At 48.1% G+C, this 15,154-nt stretch overlaps 1 protein-coding gene across 1 annotated transcript in view; it reads right to left on the bottom strand.

Annotated features, from left to right (window-relative positions):
• MEGF10 (multiple EGF like domains 10) overlaps positions 1-12,536 on the bottom strand; it is a 373,462-nt gene extending 360,926 nt beyond the window's left edge. Inside the window, exon 1 of the mRNA XM_069625609.1 lies at positions 12,106-12,536. The gene's annotated coding sequence lies outside the window, so the exon portion shown is untranslated. The remainder of the gene's footprint in view (positions 1-12,105) is intronic.
• Between the last annotated feature and the right edge of the window lie 2,618 nt (positions 12,537-15,154).

Here is a 15,154-nt window from a genome sequence, read left to right as displayed (position 1 = left end):
CCGCTCTTCTGTTGGATTTTACTATCCTACCCACCCTGACTTTCAGAGGTCAGAGGGTGAGGGGGGATGGAGGAGGGAGATAGCAGGTTGGGGAGGACCATGTGGACACTGAGATGCCCCTTCTGGGGGACTCCGAAGCTGGAATGGCAAAGGACGCCCCCATCATAATGTTTGAACGGCCAGCGGGGGGTACCGGCGGGACAGGTGTTAGGGGGGATGGGATCATGAGGCCGTTTGAGCCGGTGACGAGGGGTCTGCCTCCTGGTAACGCCCCCTGAGAGGGCATGGTGGGGAGGGGCTAGGGGCCTCACCACCACGCACCACCTTGAGAGACGGAAGTCATGGTGCGCCATGACCAGCTGTCAGTTGGATATGATGAATTGTGTTGTTGTCAGGGCTCAAGTCGAGGGTGCACGCGGGGGGACGGAGTCCACACACTTTTTTCAAAGGGTGGTCTCAGTTCCTCCGAGCTAAAATGAGAAACATTGAATGTCCTCTTTGAATTTATGCATTAAAGCCAACCACAGGGCTCAAACCACAGCCATCATTTTTTTAGGCCGGACACTTCACCACTGCACTATATAACCTGAAGAGAAATAACAAACAACTAAATGTAAACTGTCCCATTTCGGTACTGTAAGTCCCAGGTAAAATATTTGTATTGGTTCTTGGAGTTTAAAACATGCACACCTTTTAACGTTTTCAAAAACACTATTGGAGGAAAAAATCCTCTCTTGGTTTTGTGTGTGTGTTGATTTTATGAAAGGTAAATGACATTCGTCCTGTTCAATTTTGGGTGGTTATGTAAAGCCAATTTAATGAAATGTGGGTATTTCACCTTGATATGCTAATTTCTGGTGACGTTACATCCCAGTGCATTTGTTGACGAGTCTGCCCACTTTAATTTTCAGGAATTGACCACTGGTTGTTGTGGGGTGTATTATGTGGGGGGGTCACATTTTGGTTTGGTTAATAACAATGTGGGCAGAGTGGCATCCATTGCTCGTGTCTAGTGTGATCCCTTGTGCCCTGGCACTGCCCCTGCAGAGCCCACTAGCCACAGCAGAGAAGCTCTGTAATGAATCAAGTGCGAATCGATGTGACAGTTGGGTTTCTATTGCTCTTTTTGGAAGGCGCGTGCTTTGGAAAACTGATAATTAATGTTCGGAATGAGAGCGCTTGCTCAGCAGACCCTGAGAATGGGAACTGTCCGCTGGTGATAATCAATGGGTAGGGGCAACAGAATCAAGGGACGAAGCACGCGCGCCTTTGGGAATTGCGTGCTTCATCCAGAAACCAAAACAAAAAAAAAATCAATAAGGGCATAAGCAAAAGGAGTTCAGAACAAGATCATTCCTGGTTGGGTTACTGCTATTAAAGGTAGCTGGCATGATCACAATCTCGCAGGGAAGTGTTGCCTCAACTAACGCGAGAGCTTGAATCCTGCTTTTGTTTCCTGGTACTCCTAGGTCGCTCTGCAGAGGCCATCTCAAGGGCCATGGCTGCGGCTCTTTCATGTGGCAGCGGTTTTCCAGCAGCAACAAGCCATGCGCTGAAGGGGCTGCTAAATGCAGGGGATAATTATACAGCTAATTAAAATCCACAGTAGCAATAATTGCACTCTGCGGCCTACAGACGGGCATTGAGACGGCACTGCGTCCCGGGGCTTCCGCACAGCATTTGCATATCACTGCTGTCAGAGTAGACCGGCCTTTCCGCCCGCTCCAACATTCTTTTTGCAAGGAGTTCTTCTTTTGAGACAAAAAAAGAAAACGTGTCTCAAAAGGTTTCCTAGGATTTGTCCCCTCACAGCATGAGAGAAACCGGCGGTCCAATACCGCCAGTATCCAGGCCAAAGCCTTTGAATGCACCCAATCATCTGTGTGCCACCATGTTGTGCCATGGTTTTTACAGAGCCTCTACTGCCAACAGTAAGCAGGTACCCATGTGTGAATTGCCCCATCGCCTCGCTGGGGGCAGCACTTCATTTGCCCCTGATGTCCCAAGACGAGCCAACGGTTAAAGGGTCAGCGATAATAATTTACAAATTAAATGAAACAATTGAAACTTAAGTGATTGAAGATATATATATCGGAATAAAGGTAACTACTCTGTTTGAGACTGATATTCACACCGTGTAATCACAGCTTGCAGCCGCTAAATGGCCAACGTGGAGATTCGAAACATAACTGCCAACTGACATTCTAGAAAAGTACTCAAAGAGAAAGTCACCGACCTTCGGGAACACCCAGCTATGGTAAATCACCCTTCCTTCACATAAACACCCATGATCAAAACAGCTGAAGATAGAGAAGCAACCTACCCATAGAAGACTAAGACAAGAAAGCTATAAACAGCCTGGATATGCAGAGCTAAGCTATTTACTGAGCAGGAGCAACAAATACAACTGGACATCTACTCAATGGGATGGAAACTCCTCAGAGGCTGCCCCACTGTTCCCACACAGCCTTCTACAGAGCTGGGAGTCATCTCTGGAAAGTGAGGCATATCTGCCCTACCTCACTGAAAGGCTCGACTTCCACACTGAACATTAAGAGATCTTCTGGCCTCTGCCACCCCTGCAGCCTCTACCCACACACCTCACCCTACCTTACCTACCTCAATTCTCACTGCACTTTTAGTGTCTTCTTAACCCACACTGATTTAGAGAAAGGGAGCTTGCCTTTTGATTCACACCCAGCCACCCTCCTTAAATCCATTTTAACATCCAAACTTTCTTCCTGAGCCGACTACAAGAGATGTCGAGATCCTGACCCTATCCTCTCTAAAACACTTTCCTAGTGTCTACAAGTAAGTGCACACAAGATGGAGGTTGGTATTTTGTATTTAATCTTTCCGCCCCCAAGGCGTGTGTCTTATCATTAAAACAACAAAGTAACTCTATGACCGATGGTCAATAGAGGTATTTTAAAACAACCTATTTTCTCACCACTAAAATGCAATGGAGAGAGAATGTATGGTGATAACTTGATAACATTTCTTTTTGCAAGCCCTTTTCTCTAAATGTAAGGCTATTGGAGTCTGGGTTATCAACCGGTACTCATGTGGTGGACCTGCCCTAAAGCTGAAATATACTGGAAAGAAATACTGGGACATATAAGAGAAATCACTGGAAGACAACTCCCTTAAGACCCAAAGGTAATACTCTTAGGTGCCGCAGTGGAAGGGATCTACGCAGAGACAGGTAACAACGCAGCTCTGATCACGCAGCTACTAAACGCGGCAAAAACAACCCTGGCCCAAGGATGGAAAACCTCTGAAAGCCCAGTGGTCGTGTGCTGGTGGGTCAAAATATGGCACATATTGGCAATGGAAAAGGTAGGGGCCATAAAAGACAACAAATACTTGAAATTCAGAGAAATCTGGGACCCATTCATAGACTATGTCACGGACAGGGAAGCCTACTTCCACAGACCTAACCTGTTGAGAATGATCCTGAACTAAGACCCCCGATAAGACGGAAACTCAAAGGGGCCCACAGCAACCGTTGACTCAGGCAAATAATGCCCGAACTGCAACTGCACAAGCTAACGGTGTAGGAAAACGGAACCAGCCCAGTTGGGGGGAGGGAAGATTGAAAGGGGATATATGTTATTTACATTACTATAGACTAAAAGGGGGGGGAGCTATAAAAGTTAAAACTCATGGACTTCCTACAGACTTGAAAAGAGGACTGGGGGGAGGGGGGTAAAAGTACAATGGAAAATCTCTGTATGTTACCTCCCACACATATGCTTGTAACTTGAGTCCATGAGAAGAAAATAAAGTTGTTTAAAAAAAATGAAACAATGTATTCTCCTGTCATTTCCGTCAGTGTTTAAAAACAACCACATTTCTTTAACTAATTTTGTAATTCTAAACGCGGCTGAAAGTGGCATCTACCCTTGAAGAGCAGCATTACTGGAGGAAAGAAATCTGGTCGGGGAGTCAGTTCGGGAGCCCTGGCAGAGCCCTGGTTCAAGGCCAATATTTAACAACTGCCGGGGCTGAGCCTGGCCTGGCCATGGCCCACTTAAAGGCCTGGCCTTGCCAGACAATTAGCACTAATGCAATAGAGACACTGTTGCTTCCCTGGCACAGCACACATGGGGAACAATCTGACCATGTGAGCGATTTGGCGCACTGAACAATAAACTTCCATTCCATAGAACAAGTTGACGTATTTGAGACGTGCATGGATATGACTAGATGAGTTCATCTTTTGTCTACTTGCACTGTGGCTGTGACTGTAAATGGGGCGTGATATCATGCATGTTTATAGGTAGAGGCAGAGCCGCCTGTGCCCCACGTTTTATAATTATCTGCATTAGTTTCTATTTTGATCACATAGGTTTGGCCTCAAGTTGACCGCCGCAGGCCTCCGTAGCCCTTCCGTGTGGCTGCACTTCGTGAAAACATGCACGCCGTCCACGGTTGGTGCTTACTACGCAGTGGCTCTGACCTCTCAAAAGACTTTCCCAAGTGACTGCCTCCAGCGTCCTGTCTCCTCTTCAGGGCTGCGGATCCCAGTGTGACGGCTGGTTGGAAGCTCTCAGACCGGCCAACCATAAATAATGACCGCTTTGTTGGGCCATCACATGGACAGGGCTGAGTTTCGCTTGTTGCTCCTCTCGGGCTCTGACGGGGAGGCCTGCTTTCACAGAAAGCAAGCATCCGTTTTGCGAGCGGACTTGGGAAGGCTCGTTAGAATTCAACATGTGTCATTGCTCCAGTGACGCTCAGCTTGCTTCAAACGCCTTAACCAATGGTCTTCCAACTGTGGGACTGGTCCATCTAATGGGGGGGGGGGGGGTTGAAGGATGCCCAGGGATACGCGAAGCTCTTTCAAACGGGATTACGGTGACGGTTTTCAATAGAAAATATAAGCATATATGGCTTATCGGGGGAGGGGTGGTGGCTGGAAACGATATTTTTGCTAAAAAAAGTTTGAAGACCACTGCTTTAAGCCTTTCTTATACACCCCTGTCTAACCCTGAACCCTCATAACGGAGCCACGTTCCACCGTTGATGAAGTTAGACACACCTTTAAAGTGAATTAAATACCAGTATTTTAAGTCAAAATATTAACTGAAAAGGAAGTTTCACTGCGCAATAATTTCAAAATAATTCAGAAAAAGACTGGCAAACCTCCTCTCCAGAAAATCCTATGGACCTAGTTTAGCTTTTAACCATGTGACTGCCCCCCCAACCCCCCGGGTTTGTATAATCCCTCTGGAATTCCTCCTCATTCTTCTTTTGTACAACGTACCTTGCTTCTCATTGCCTTGTCATTCTTTGCATTTGTACTGTACTGTTTAAGCACTGGAATGTTTGTGTTGATCATGGATTTATTCTCACTTATCCATTACCTACTTCCTTCATTCTTTACCGCTCTGAATGTTCCTTGAGACTGTGAAGGTTGGGATTCCAACCCCCCTTTCCTTTTGTTCAGGGGTGGGGTGGGCGGTACTACAAAACGGCCTTCCCCTTATGAAGGCCCAATAAACAAATGACAGTGGGAAAAGGTCAAAGCGCTGCCTTATAGTGATGGTCCAAGAATTGAATTCCACATCTGAGCAGAAACGTACATGCCGTCCAATATAGCAATCTTCACGGTAAGTAGGTATTGCCTTAAAATAAGTAAGATCAGGCCCACTTGATCCAGGCAGTCCAGGGCTCGCTGCTCCATCATCAATTCGTCTTAGTTGTCGGCTCCGTCTCCGACTCTCGTACAGTCTTTACTCTACACATAAGCCTTGTCCGGGCCTCGTTGGAGTCTGCTACAAGTTTAGCGGCCCTCTCCCCTCCAGGAAGGGGATTCAGTTAATTTACAAGAAGGGGATTCTCCTCTTAATTTAGGACTCGCCCAACTTCCTTGCGTTATGGGTGAATCTCCAAAGAAAGGTTACTTCATAAACCCCTGCTCCAGAACCATGTTACTGCTGGAATACGCTCAGCGCCTTCCTGTAGTACCACCCAGTAGGAATATTAAGGGATGTATGTGCTGGCGGCAATTTTCTGATGCAAAGCAACCACAATCTTGGCAGCATTCTTAGGTCCTGTCTATAGTCCGTCACTGGCATTTGGCGATGTGGTCTCCAGTACAGAACACGGCACTCCAGGTGCGGCTTCCCCGATGGATTTTACTGTGGTAGCACAGCTTCCATCTTTTCTGTCATAACAGCTCTTGGTACTGTGCATAGCAGCCGGGTCACATCCTATAGAAATATTCTGGCAACTGTCACCAAACTTTATGCCAGAGATTGTTCAAAATGTCTGGGAAAGAAATATTCCCTAAATGTGTGGCACATGTCGCATCACAGTACTAGACTGCCACATTCGTTTGAGGCTGTTTTCAACCATGCTCAAAGTGACTTCAATCATTCAAGACCAATGAATACCAAGAAATGAAACGTATCTACAGGACGGTAATTACCCTTCTACAACGCCTCCTTCTCCATTCAGTCCACCAAAATGTTTCCCGCCATGTCAGCTCCTATTCCGTGCCGATATTAACACCGCCCCAAAAAAATACTCAATCATTGCACGCATTTGCACAATTATTCCTTTAGGGCACAGCGTTTCTTCCAACTATTGAGGAATAATACTAGCCCAGGTGCTAATACCGCTGTAAATTGCACTTGCATTGGAGGTAAGTTTCTGGTGTCTTGGCTGTAAATCCAATTTGAAGCATCCCACAGATATGCACTCCGTTTTCAGTCATCCAAAGCAGGAGACTGAACTACCAAGCTTGCAGACCAGTCCTCAATCCAGTGCCATTTTGTAACTTGACAAAAAAGCTCGCTCAGAGCGAATTCTGCGCCTGGAATTAATACAGCAATATGCGTGTCATGGCGGCTGGTTGTCTTTTCTGACATTCCCCTCACTCGGGTGAGAGGATGTGCCCTCCACCGGAGCACGCGGTGTGGAAGTTCTCATCAATCGCTTCTGTGGGCCTCCACGCGCTAGGAGAGCTGCAAACTCATGCGCCTCGCTGTCTCATCTTGATTTTTGATCAATGCATAATACAGCCCTAGGCCATGTTATCTAACGGAATGTTGCACAGCCACATGTCTTCGTGAGGTGACACTATACACAAGAAATATATTCCACTATCCCCTACTCTCCCCCCCCCCGCCCCTCCCCCAAGCTGCTGATTATGTAAACAGGCGTTTTAATCATAGTGGGAAACTATCACTCGGGGAAGGATTCCATTTCTTACGAGTCTGGAAGAAACTAACGCTTGGTGGGCCTGAAATCTGCATGAGCGCGCGAATTATCACAGTGGGTGTCCCTCGGCGGGAGCATGTGAACTTATTATGAATGGTGGAGGAATTGCTAATTACCAGCGAGAGCTTACTCATGTGTGGAAAGGCGTTACAGGTTGCATTCTGCAATGGTGAGGAAGGGGCGCCCTCTCCCCCGATCTCGTGATGTGGGGCGGCCCACTGCCATCCTACTGTGCACGCACAACCTAACAAAAGGAGATGACCTGGCGTGCCCTAGTCCGGCCCCTCTCTGATTGGCCGAGTGCTCACTGTAGCAAATCATACGCACAGGAAACGGGGTTTTCTCCTTCACTGTGCGAGTTGTACGATGTCCATCGGTGCTTCTGTCGCAGTTCTGCTCGTAAACACAACCAGGTGCTGGCCAGGGGATTCGTTAAACAGCCAGGCTCACGCTGAAAAGCCTGTTGTGTTTCAATGAAGCGCGTGAATCGCTATTATATCATCGGTATTCCCTTTCATCATTCATATTACATTGAGGATGAGACTACTTGCTGCAGTGTTAAGAACTCAGCTGTCACATGTGAGATGGTATGGTTTCACTGGTGGAAAGGCAGTCAGGACACTGGTTGTTGTAGGCAGACCAAGATCGGGGGAAGGCCATGGGCGCCTTCTACTGAGATTTCAGTAAAGCCTGCAATACTGCTTTGTACAAAAGGCCTGTGGACTTGCTGGGCCTGCCTAGGAAGGACGCCACGTTGGTAGTGGACTGTGACAGGAACATATTGGCGCCAGTGCTGTCTGGCAAATGCAACCCATCATCATGAAGAAAGGGGTTGGCCGGCTGGGAGCTAGAGGAATTAGTCCTCAGTCAGGGGATATTGAAGGCGTTGATATGGACTACTCTAGAAGAGGAGATCAAGGGTAAAGTAGATCTAATCGCGGATCACGCAAATATTTGGTATCAGTTATGCGTAGCAGAGGGAGTGAGAAAACACTCAAGCTTAAAAAAAAAAAGCTTAACACTTTGGCTAGAAAGTGGTGAACTTGGGTTATAAATGTAGGTGCCAGAAAACCTATAGGTCACCTGACAGGAAGGCGATCCTTAGGTCATCAGATCTGAAGATAACCAAGTGACCAAAGAACAAGACATTTACATGGAAAACCAAGGTGAATGTTGGGGTGCACTGGGAGATGTAGAACCGGTGGCAGGCTTAGGGGTGATGCGTGGCAGGGTTAACGCAGTAGCTCCTCTCAGATCTCAGCACGCCCTTCGCCACCAGCACAGTAACGACATGGTATTGACCGGTGATGCATAAAGAGCCCTTCACCTCCTCTAGCACCAAAACCAGCCCCGGCCTCTGCATTCAGCCAGCAGACCGCACCCACAATGCGCTAGACGGGGTAGCAGCAGAGCTGAGGTGGGCTGTCAAGATGCTGTGAGGCTAAATCCTCAGGATGAGCCTGAGAGTAAAAGCGTGCACTGTAATCGGGATTAAACGCAGGATGTGGGCAGGCTGTGTCACACAGGGTCACATTCTCAAAGGGAAAGAAAACAGTACAAGGGGAGTCCCTGAATTGGGGACGGGAAATGTGAGATGAGCAATAGTAACTTCACTGGGGTACAGCCATGAAGTGCAGGAATAATGCCAAACTTGTTTCACACAGGCAGAGGGGTAAACGGGTGAACCCCCACCTCCCGCCTCCTCCAGCACACTGTGGATGGAGTGGTTACTCCAGAAACAGTGAACACATTCCTCAGGAAATTAATAGCACCAAGAAGGCCCTGCTAAAACTGGTAGCAAAAAAATCTTGTATGTGTAAAAAAATCATGGTAATAGTCCTAGTAGAGGCGGGGGAGACTCCCCCATGCATGTTTACATGCCTCGCCCATTTTGCCTGAACGTTCTTTTTGCATCTTAGAGCCTGTCCTCTTTCTTTGTAGATGGCGCTTGGCATAAGCAACAGTGGGCAGGGACATATGTTTTTTTCCACAGTCCACCGCCATCTCATTTGAAGGAAATAAGCAAGTGCCACACAGCTTAACCGGAGGTTATCGAAGGGAAGGAACCCAGCCAGGGCATCGGAGACTAAGGGCCTGATTTACAAAGTGTTCTGCGATGGGATCGTGCCACTGTAAAACACTATTGTATTTTCAACGCTTTTGGAAATCGTGCCCTAAGATTTCACACAGTGTATTTCATTGCAGTTTTGAAGCCTTGCGGGTGAATATTTTTGGCCTGGCTGTCTCCGATTCACACCCCCTCTCTTAAGAAAGCTTAAAACTAGAGCAAAGCTGGGATGCCTTTTGAGAGGTCCTTGAGCGCATATCTGCGAATGGCATTTGCACGCTTTCATCACAGAGATTCTCCAGGCAGCCCCAGATCTGCTGCAGTTCTAAGCTTTGTAAATCAGGTGTAATGAGGCAACTGCAAATCACATCACGGGCAGCTACTCCACATCGGTCTAGTGCCGCAAAATGAGGGGGCACCCCCGTGAAGCTAAAGCCCTTAAGCTTGGTGAGCTTCCCACGGGGACAGAGAGGGGGGAATAAGAGAGAATGAAAGGCATCCATAAAGCACGCCTACCCTGCCCCCCACCCTCCTCTCACATAACATAGGCACCCCAAAGGAGAGCCTGAGAGGCAGGAGACCCGGGCAGCATAGGTGCTAAATAGCTGTAGGTAGCAGCACCTTTGGCAGTAGTGCTCTCTCCCCTTTTCTTCAAAGGATGAGAGAACAATTAAACAAAAGGTGAGGGAAAAGGTAGGAAGCCAGGCACCTAGGAGGCTGTGGGTGCGGGCCAGCCTTCCTGGTGCCCAGGAGCCAGGGTCATGATATGGCCTCGGGGCATAGTTGCCCAATGAAGACAGGACTGTTGGAGCAGCCCTGCAGAAGAAACACTCTGGCCTGTGTGTACCAGGACTCTGCGTTCGCAGACCCAGCTGCTTGTGTGCCCTGGATCCCACCAACCCCTGGAGAAGGTACATTTGGACAAGCACAAGACAACGGTCGTGGTCGTAGAGTCGAGGAATAGAAGAACAAGAGGGTCGGCATGGTCATGCAAGGAAGCTGCCAGCAGGCACAGGAGTGCTCACCAGACAATGTACAGATCCCAAACACAGAACGCTGGGGGGCACACGGGGAGTAAAAAAGGGCAATTTCCAGTTCCTGGCACAAGTGCCCAAAAGTACAGACCTATGATAACAATGCACACCTGTTTGTCGGGAAATAACCATAATACTCCTTTTGTTTTATTAGTATTATGTTCAATAAAAAGCCACAGCGGTCTTCGCGTAATGGTTTTATCTATATACCGTATGATGTTATGGGTTGAGCCATTAGGATAGCTGTTGCACAGCTTATGCTCCAGCACCAATCCTTGCGAATCCGGCACTTGGATTGGCGGCCGCAGAGAGCGCACACCCAGGATGGACGGTTGTGTGTTTCTGGCTGTGTTTTGCCTGGCACTGGGGCACTGCCGTGCCTCCCACCACAGCAGCTGCTTTCCCCAAACCCCCGCCCACGAGCACCGAGTCTGGCCTTGGAGTGGTGCCCCGCGTCCCCACCAGTGCACGGAGATGCTTCTGATTTAGGGTTTAAAAAGGCGAGTCAGCTAAAACATAATAACAATGGGGTTCATCGCTTTGCTGCTTTATATTGCCTTGTTTGTCTTTTTGTCTGCATGTTTGAAGCATAGGCGTTCCCTGCTCTCCTAACACATGTCTTGTTTTGAAAAGTTCGTCTGCTGTAACACTGCATGCAGGCGATCCGTGTGTGCCCGCTGCAAGTGCGTGCCCGTACATAATGTAACCCGCAGCTGCTCTGCAGCGGCAGGTGCAAGTGGGGCCATGCCCTCGGAGCCCCTCACAAACCACCGCTGCACCCAGGCCCAGAGACGGCCTGCACCCAGCCCCCGAGCTCCAGGGACGCCCGGGTGCCAGACAACCCCCACGGCAGCTACTCGCCAGCCTAGTGAGGCTCCCGAAACTTCCCAACCACTGTGTGAGGGTAGCAGGGCAGCTGGGGGCCGGGGCCCAACAGACCCCTTTGCCACCCCTGCTATGGCCTTCTGAGCACCCCCCCCCCAGTTTCTAGTGCAAATGTTCCCATCCCATCTTCCAGATGTGGGTACTTTTTGCCTATTAAGTCTTGTCATCACCCCCAATGGAAGCCAATGGCCAAAAATACCACATCCACCCTTCCGCTAAAAAAACACCCACTTGGGGGTCCACGCGTGCTTGCACCTACACAAGTGGGTAGGGTGTGCGCGGGGCGCCTGCCTGAGCAAAATAAACGGCCAACTAAAACCGTTTGAAATTACAATGCAGCCGGTAACACCTGCCCCAGAGCCTATCCGTGGGTAGAAAAAACCAGTCCAATGGCTAAGGTGACATAAAAGGAGAACGTGTATTTACATTGAACACAATCAAACTTAAATCACAAACGTTCGCGCTGTCTACTGTGTTAAAGAAATAGTAAAAGTGTGTAAACAGGCTGGCAGTGAGCGTGCGGTATGAGCGCTCAGTGGACTTTTTTTGGTTTTCCTGGTGCAGCAGGTGCGGTCCCCGCGTAGCTGCGAGGACGGCTATGAAGAAAGTGCGCGGTAAGCATTCTACATGTATCCGAGCGCACGGGCGGACAAAACCCCTCAGAACAGGTACTAACTACACCGATTGCCAAACGAAAAAACAAATGACATAAATATTGGACATCCGACCCGCTTTCGGCGGCGCGTGCAACAGCCATTTACAAAACCCTGAAAGTCTGATGCACTGCTTCTACCTGCAAAAATACAATGTGCCTCCCACAATGGCTATTACAAAAAACCGCTGCCACGCACAGGAGCCGCAATTCAACGAAGCAGGTGCCTCTCTCACCTTGCTCAGATGGCGACGGCGAGCCGGTCCCTTGGATTCATGCAGGGGGTGCAGGCTGTCCGTCGGTCCGCACCACCTGCCGGGCACCGTGCCCTCCGGAGCTGCTCGGGGGTAGGGTTCCTGAGGGGTGCTCGCCCGGGACTGCCCGCGCTCCAGTTCCCTGGAAGTTTCCGCGCGCGCCGCCCGCACTCTCTGTGGTGTTTCTCCCGCTCCTTGGTGACGCAGCCGGCAGGGGCTCGCTCGGTCGGAAGTGTTTGTCCCGCTCAGAGGTGGCGCAGTGCTCCGGGCTCTCGCGCTGCGCCTGTGGTACTTGTCCTTCCTACTGCGCGAGGCGATGCTGCTGCGGCTGGGACGCTCGCTCGCGCGGCCTCCTCTCTGTGCCTGGGAGCGTCTTTGGTGCCCCTGGGAACAGCGTGAGGAAAGTCTGGCTCCGAGGAAGACGCGCAAGCCCTGCCCACTGAAACGGGGAGGGGACTGGGATAGAAAGCGTCTGTACCCTGGTAAACAGCTTTACAAAATCCAAGAACCAGACGCAAATGACACCACCCCAGCCCCCGCCGCAGAGGGAAACTCACTATTTTATACAAAAAACATTGCTATTTCTTAACTTTGTTCCACCAGCAGTATTCCTTATTTCAAGGTTCGCCAACGAGAACATTCAATCCCCTCTCTGATTCGAAAAATCGCGCAGTTAAGGGTTGAATTCTGGATTTTAGAGACCTCGTCCATGCTCTCCGTTTCAGCACCCAAAACCTGGGAACAATATTCATTGAAATGGGTGGATGGGGAGGTGAGGGCCTGGACACAAAGCACAATGCTTGAGAAGCAATGTTATATAAGGATGCGTCAAATAAAATAAAATCCGCATTCTAGTACATAGGGTACAACACGAAATATCTCCAAGGCCCAAATGAAACCACGAACATAACTGCTGGAACCTAAACCCAAGAACCACTGACACCTAAACCCAAATCACATACTGAAGAACTTTACAAACCAGCTATGAAGATGCTAAAACACATTGGAATGTCCCAGCATGAGGCTCAAACTGACAACCTATCTTGACAAAGAGCATTTTTCAATAACCCACCAACAATTCATGTTCTAATATCACCAAGTTACAGGATGACAAACAACATAAGCACATGACACACACCACACGTGGCAGCATTTCACACATGTGGGCTTGAAAAACATACTCACATTCCCTGGATAAAACATACAACTCCAAAACGTCCAATTCAAGAGCAATTATGATCAAACTATTCATACATTTTTAAACTAAATAATTATTTGCATCTTCAAAAACGTATGTGGGCAGGGCCAAGCAACAACTTCATGTACACATCAACGTACACATCGCAGGGATCAGAAATCTAGATTAACACTATTCATTAGCACAGCATTGGTATCTTTAGAGAGACCCCTCAACGCTCACACTAGAAAAAATACAACCCACTAGGGAAAAAAGCCACCCACACCTCCTGCAAGGAAAACAACGTTTTATTTCCATGAAAATAGAAGTGCGTCAGAAAAGAATTCTGCTGCCACGGAACGTACTGGTCAAATTAGCACAAGAAACACTTTATAGAGGCAGACGGTGTCATCAGTGACGCGAATTACATAATGTACAAACCCGCGTGGCTGGTTGCTTGAGACCCTATACATAGGCTACCTACTCCATAAGGGATGCCAGGCCATTGGGCACAGCCCCATCTTCTTTCACGTGGGTTCCTCCTTTCGTATCATCGGGCGTGAAGCTACCACTGATTGCCAATTATGTGAAGAAAAACAATACAGGCTCTATCTCTAACCGGACGTGCACCTGGTACTGCAGACATGAGCTGAGAGGATACTACAAGGCCAACGTTTCTAACAAATTGTCACTCAATTCCAAACACGTTCCCAACCAAAGTTAAGCACTGTCGTTTTAACTATGTTGTTTTACCCCTCCTGGCACCTCGCAGCAAAAATCACGCAACCTATGGTGAATGCGACTGATCTCTGTTTTCAGATCTTTTCTGATCGATTGGGGGGGTCTAACAGTTTTAGTATTGGTGGTCTGGGACTGGCTGGTATCTTGGAATGCTGGAGGTCTTGGGGCTGGGGATTTCGGGTGCTATTACTTAGAGCTTGGACAGGGAAGTGTGCTCTAGCACCTTCAAGCATTTCTTGTGCTAGATGGAATTACCAATAAAGATCTCAGACCAAATAACCAGACAGACTCAAGGAATATGGCAAAGTACTGCTTCATTCTCAGATTAAATAAACAAAGGGTCAACTGAAAAACATCAGACAGATGCTTGCACACTCACACATGAACTTGATTACACAGCGGTCTTATACCACAATATGCGTCATCTATGATGTCATCCTACGTGGCAAACCATAGAACGTACTAGCGTGAGGGATTGTATTAGGGGAACATATCCACTTATAGAATATACACGGGTTAGTATTTCATTGGCTGTCTCTTATCTGTAAGACAACCCTAAAACTACTTCTAAATACGTATAATACTGATTATAGAAAACACAATGGCAGAAGATTGGTCTATGCAACATTGTATAGCAGGTTGCCCCATAGACCCACCAATTGCTTGGCATTCTTACCCAATCTTGGACTTTTGACTCAGCTAGTAGCACGTAAGGAAACCAAAACCGATCTGCATGAATCACGTCAGATTACTGCCCACTTTCCCAATTAGTCGATCATCTCTCATCAAACCAGCCATGAGCCAAAGTTTTTCATATGTAGTTGACCTTGTAGCCTGTTCTCTGTTCTAGGGCATTCAAGGGAGTGGAAGCACATGACTATCTTCATTCGAGGCTTAATGAATAGCCCTTGTTTTCCACTTTTGAGTCACATGTGAAGAGACCACACATTTTTCCATTTCAGCATCTTATGTACTGCTATTTGTTTTAATTATATACTGGGTGTCGTTGCTCCTCTTGGCCTCTAGAGACTTGCTCACTCTACCTTGTATAGACATTATACACTTTTAATTGTCCAATACTTGGCTCTTGCAAATGTTTTCTTCTCTTTCAAT

This window comes from Ambystoma mexicanum, chromosome 6p (assembly GCF_040938575.1).
Source record: "Ambystoma mexicanum isolate Mex_15411 chromosome 6p, UKY_AmexF1_1, whole genome shotgun sequence".
In the NCBI taxonomy this organism is placed as follows: Eukaryota; Metazoa; Chordata; class Amphibia; order Caudata; family Ambystomatidae; genus Ambystoma; species Ambystoma mexicanum.
This window is presented reverse-complemented; position numbering and strand designations above follow the sequence as displayed.